Here is a 6,000-nt window from a genome sequence, read left to right as displayed (position 1 = left end):
TTAAAACTTTATTTTTCCCACTTCTCTTTTTTTCCTCCCCTCTCTCTACCCATCCCCCCCCCACGTAAAATGTCAACAGATCTGGCTGGTAACGTGCAGCAGGGAGAGCCCGAGGTGGCTGCGCTGCTCCGGGGGCGAGCCCGGTGCTATGATGAAGAGGGTTTGCTTTCTTCCCATCTAGGTAATCGGAAGCGTTTCTATCATATTAGAAGTATAGGAGGGGGAAAAAAACCCCACCCCATAATAATAAAAATAGAGGGGGGTGGGAGGCAAGGGAGAGAGGAAAATGAAATCCTTCTCCTTCCTTCGGAATTGCCATCGCTCAATGAAGTTCTTTGAAAGAAACTTGTCTTATGATTAGCTAAGCAAACACATCTGCTTTCCTAGTTTGGGCTTAGCTAATTATCAAAACAAAGGGGCCGTTTCTTCTTCTACCTTGCTGGAAAGAAGATGTTATTTCAGGAGTCCTGTCCCTCCTCCCCCTCCCTGATCCGCACACACACGCAGCCCCCGTCCCAGCCCTTCCCAGCGAAGCACCACGCTCCTTTTATTGGGATTACCGATGGGGAAATGAGTTTGCGCACTCCTCTTCCTAATGTTAAGCTTTATCATTACCTTCCTTGGAACAATATTTTTCCAACCAAATGTCCCTGCGGCAGGGCGGAGGGTGGAGGTGGGAAGGGGAAGGGAGGAGGGGGAAGGTGGTTTTGAATTGCGGACCAACTTCGCAGCTATTTGAATCAAGGCTGCACTCGGTTGATTTTAGTTGACAGAGCGTGTGTTGAAGCTGAACTCTATAATTTGCACTTCTGTTCTTTTATTAGACTTGGACAACGAACTAATGAGCTTTCCCCCACCACTGTGTCACTTGTATTTATTTTCTTTCGGAAACTTTTAGATAGAAGAAGTGTTCTCGCAGAAGGGCAGAGGTGGAGGGAAGGTTTCGCGCGGTGCTTATTTATTTATTCATTTTCCTGGAGGTGCAGGGATCAGCTCTGTGCTGGTGCGGATGTGTCTGTGCATGTGTGCGTGTGTCCCTGTCCCCGGTGAAAGGCGACCCACGCGGTGTTAGAGGAGGAGAAGCTCCGAGCTCCGTGTGCTATCCGGGCGATGCTGCCCTTGGAGTGACTCGGGTGGTGGGAAGGTAACGCGGAGGCGAGCCTTGCGAGACGCCCGAAAACAAAATAAATACATGTATTTGCGTCTAAACCCTTGGTCCTGAAGGCAGAGGCTCCGCGGTGCGGGCGCGCTGTGGAGCGGAGGGCAGTGAGCGGCGTGAACCCGAATTTGATCAGATCTCTGCAGGAGCGGGTTAACTTCATAAAAGCGAGAGGTGGCTTTAAACATGTACCTGAGAGACGCTGGAAGAAAAGGGTTTGAAAGCAAATAGAAAGGTTTTTAATATACATGTATATTTAAGAAAGGGAGAAAAAGCCCAAAGGAAGGGTTTCCATACACAAAAAAAAAAAAAAGGGTGAAATGTTTGTCACTACATGACCACCAACGCACGAAGCCGTATCCATCGCTCGCAGCCTGCTCCATCCGTGCGAGTCGTGAGATATTTTGAATTTTGATTCCAGCGTGTTTTCTTTGAACTGGGCCTTTCGGTTTATTAAGGCAGGAAGAGGAACTCAGCAATCCTCTTTGAAACACGCTTGGTTTAACTATTTTACACAAGTTTGCCCAGGTCCCTGGAGATTCTCCAGTTGAAGAAGATTGAAATTAGAGTTAAAAGCTGGCGGGGGGGTGGTGTGTGTGCTGGGAGGGGGTGTAAGAGGGGTAAGGGGGTGGAGGGCTAGTGTGGAAGAGGGTGATGAATCCATTGTAAATGCTCTCCTGTATTCTTGTGTGTTGGGGAATGGAACAGAAATCTGCGTCGCCTTGTTTGATCCATACGCGCGCATCTGCGGGTGCGAGTGCTTGGCTTGTACTCTGTATGGAGACATGCACACACATCTCTAGGCCACGATTAATATTCCCAGAAATGCAGGAGAAAAAAGCTGGCATTTAGCGGCCATACGGAGAGGAGCACGCTGCCTGCTTCCCAGCAGCTTCGCTCCCAAACTTTGCCTTTTCTTTTGTTTTCTTTTCTTTATTCTTTTTTTTCCCTCCTCCTTCTTGTAAATTGCTGTTAACGTGTGTCTTTATGTTCTGTCTATAACTAGGATGTAATCAGGCGCCCCATGTCTCTCTCTGAAAGCATTTAATAAATGTCTATTAAAGCGCTACAAATGTAAGATAAATTTAGTGGCGCTGCTGTCTCCCTGTATCCAAACGGTAATGATGGATTTATCAACAGGGATTCGCCTTCAGCGCGGTGAGAGAGATTTACTCAACAAATAAGTCGGAAAAGCACCCACCCAAATACAATCATTTATACGGAAACTGATTTCTTTACAGCACCAGAGATTCGAGGGAACATACAGCTTATTGCCTTTTTTTTTCCCCTTCGCTTTTTCTTTTTTTTCCTTTTTTCACCCGTCCTCCTTTTATTTCCCTCCTTTTTAACATAATCAGTAGAGCTGAGAGCGTGTGTTTGTCTCTGTTTTGGGAGTGTTTGCCTGCTTATTGCTGGTGGAAGCTCCCAGACTCGATCAAACCCGGATCAATGCCTAATTTCTCGGCATCACCCTCTCCTTTCTCCCCCCTGCTCTCACGTAATTTTTTTTTCCTTCAGCCCCAAAATATCGAACATACGTGTGTTCGGTATCAAAACCCGTCGAGTCTCGAAGTCCAAGATGAATAATAAAAGGGGGGGAAATTGTCCCTGAATTATCTGCGTGTCTCTCCATAAATGCTTGCGAGCGGCTCCCAGGAGCCACAGCACCTCGCAGAGATGCTGCCTACCTCTGCTGAAATTTCTCTCTCCTCTTTCTCAGCCTTTGCTTTGAACCCTACCCAACACCCTGCACGCGTATAAAAGGAATGAACTCAGAAAGAAGCACCATTCATTGTTGGATTCAAGCACTGTCAAAAAAAAAAAAAAATTACTGAAATGCAGCCACATAGCGCCCTTAAGATTATTTCCTTTTCCTAGAAAGTAGCTCCCAACCTCAGATTTCTCCCCCCTCCCCCTTCTTCCCTGGTTTTATTCCCCCCCCTTCCCCCCCCACGCACACACACCCTTGACCACATCTTTCTCCGATTCGCCTTGGAAAAAAAAAAAAATTGCATGTGCTGATGTGATGGAGCCCTTTAAACAACGGGCATGTGAGAGCTGTATTCACTCTGAAACATTACCCCTATTTTCTGAATTTCCTTCCTTTCAAATAGCTGCTCGTATCTTACTATCCTGGATCTCCTGATTTAAACATCCTCAGTTCTGGGAGCTTGTTAGATACATCTACGTTTTAATTTAATTTAATTTCGGTATTGTACTTAAAACAACAATAAATAAACCCTAGAACTTGTGTTTTCCTTTGCAGAGAGTTTTTTATTCTTCTCTAGAAATTTCATTGAGATGTCTCTGTACTTTGTTTGTCAGTTATCTTTGTTCCTTTTAAATAAAGGGCTTTTAAATGGACTTATTGCTCCCAGCGTGGGTTCTTCTCTCTAAATGTTAGAAAATTGTGCCATCTACCCGCTATTCTAAGTACTGTCACACTCGGAGACCTCCAAGGACCTTCCAGCCCCAACTTCAATACAACTGTGTCAAAGGGTGCCTAGTAGCGAGAGGAGAAAGGTTTGCGTGGATTTTACAGATTTCCAGCCTGAATCGCTCTCTGAAGCGCCAGAATGATCTGCAAAGATGCAGTTGGCTCCCTTTGATGGCTGGCGCTCCGGCCCCAGCTCCAGCCCAAGCCTTTGCAGGAACTAATGAAGCCTCCCTGCCTTCAGCTACATCGCACTTTCTCTCCAGTGCATAGTTTTTCCTGCTAATTTTAGACACGAAAAGTGTGGGTGTGCAGGGAAAGGGGGGGGAGGGAGAGGGGGCAGTCAGTCTTCTGTCGTAATTTTTTTTTTCTTTCTTTAAGAGAAATAGTCAGATATTTATAGCCATGGCCTCTAATGCTGAAAATATAGTGTCGTTAATTGAAAAACAAAAGTTCGCTCGCTGAGGTTGGTTCTGGCTGATTAGCTGGGGATGCTGCTGGCTGTGTTTCCAAGGGCGGGATGAGCAAAACAGAAATGTATATAAACTTTACAGGCCTTTTTATCTCCACCCCGATACTTTGCACAGTAACCCAGTTCTACCTCATTAGCCCAACTGGAACATTAGTGCTCAGGTTTAAAATTAGATTTCAAAACCTTTCTTGCTCGTGGGTAAGTAGAAATAGTTGGGAAGGTGTCTCAATCTAATTTTTTTTTTCTTTTCCCACTAAAACTTAAAATCAAAAGCGCCTTCTAAATCAGTTTAAATTTCTAGGTTTCTGTAATGGTGTAGTTACATGTCTTCGAAATTATTTTGGCACCTCTTATGAGTATCAGGAGAGAATTGAGGGTGCTGGACGAGTATTTATGTGCGGGGAAAAAAACAGTGATACGCTTTATGACTTTTATGACTTGTTTCACACTGTTCGAGAAATGGAGTTTTAAGCAATGTACAATTAAAACTATACTGCTCTTTGGACAAATTCCAAGAAACTTCAGAATCAATTAGTTTAGGTCCTTGAATACTTGTTGCTAATACATATATAAATGTATATATATATATATATATATGATATCAAAGAACAAGAACGACTTGCCAAGGACAGCTCTGCTCCAGATGTAGTTTTTAAGTCCCTGCCATATAGCTGCACAGAATCGCTTCTCCGATTTCTCATTTTTCATTCATTCCTGTCGGAATATCCAGGCATGGCAGAATCATTTTTCTCTCCCTTTTTTCCACCCCCCTCCCCCGCCCAATCCCCTCTTTTCGTGCCCTTTCGAGCTTTCCGGGAAGTTTCGCCATTTGTTTTTGTTTGTTTATTTATTTGTTTGTTTTTCCGTTTGATACTTCCCAGCGTCTTTTTAACCATTCCCGTGATTATTTCTATTGGCCAGGTACTGGGGTTAAAACTTTATTCTTCTCTACCCACAAACTCCCACCCCGCAGGCGAAGGCACATTCAGCCCCTCTTAATTCCCAGGTTTAAAGATAATCCGAATTTTGAAAGCGGCTCCACCAGCCGCTCTCTTCCCTTGATCACAAACTGTTTTGTCATCTTAAGTGCGATTTTCCATCCTTCTCCAAGATTTTTTTTTTCCTTGCCCCAGAGCCTTTTTCAGACCCCATTTCCACAATTCTGCTGCCTGAGCTTGGCGGTGGGAGCGGGGCTGCTGCGTTTGGGGCCGCAGCGGCTGGGGCTCAGCCCCGAGCATCCCAAATCCTCCCAAATCCTCCCAAATCATCCCAAACCATCCCAGCGCTTTCCTTGGAGATCCCTGTCCGTCCCCATTCTTTGCAAGGTTTATTTTTCTGGACAAGAAAGTCGTCCCCCGCTGCAGATGTAATGAATTCCACTCGCAGGTTTTCCTTCCTGCAGAATCTAATCTCAGCCAACAAGTTTCTGCCCTAAACTCCTGCATCGTTATTTGTGAACGACCCCTGGAAATTAGCTGGACAGTGACCTCAAATTTCATCCCCTCCGCAGACAGTTTTGCTTATCCTTAAAAAGAAGCTGAATTTTTTTTTAAGCTCACTAAAGTAAATAATAATAACAGCAACATTAATAATAATAAACTCTGACAGAAGCATATGCAGAATATCTTGAGGATAAAGCCTTAAATGAGACATTGACATCCAGACTAGTTTTTGCATGACACTGCGTGAGGCTCAAAGGAGCAGTGAGAGGCAGGGCGGCCATCCAGCAAACTTTGCTGGACTTTATTCAGATAAAACTCGATCTTTCCCTAGCTGAAGCCAGTGGCTAACTTGTACAATAGGAGGCAGGTCAGAGCACATCACACTGCCCATATTGTCTTCTGAAACATGGGAAGAACCCTGCCACCCTCCTCAGCTGCCTTTAAAAAAAAATATTTTTATTATGTTCCACGCCTGATAGACACCCCCTCCCCG

The sequence above is a fragment of the Zonotrichia albicollis genome, chromosome 11 (genome assembly GCF_047830755.1).
Source record: "Zonotrichia albicollis isolate bZonAlb1 chromosome 11, bZonAlb1.hap1, whole genome shotgun sequence".
Taxonomy (NCBI): Eukaryota; Metazoa; Chordata; class Aves; order Passeriformes; family Passerellidae; genus Zonotrichia; species Zonotrichia albicollis.
The sequence above is the reverse complement of the archived record's forward strand: the minus strand, read 5'-3'. Positions refer to the sequence as shown.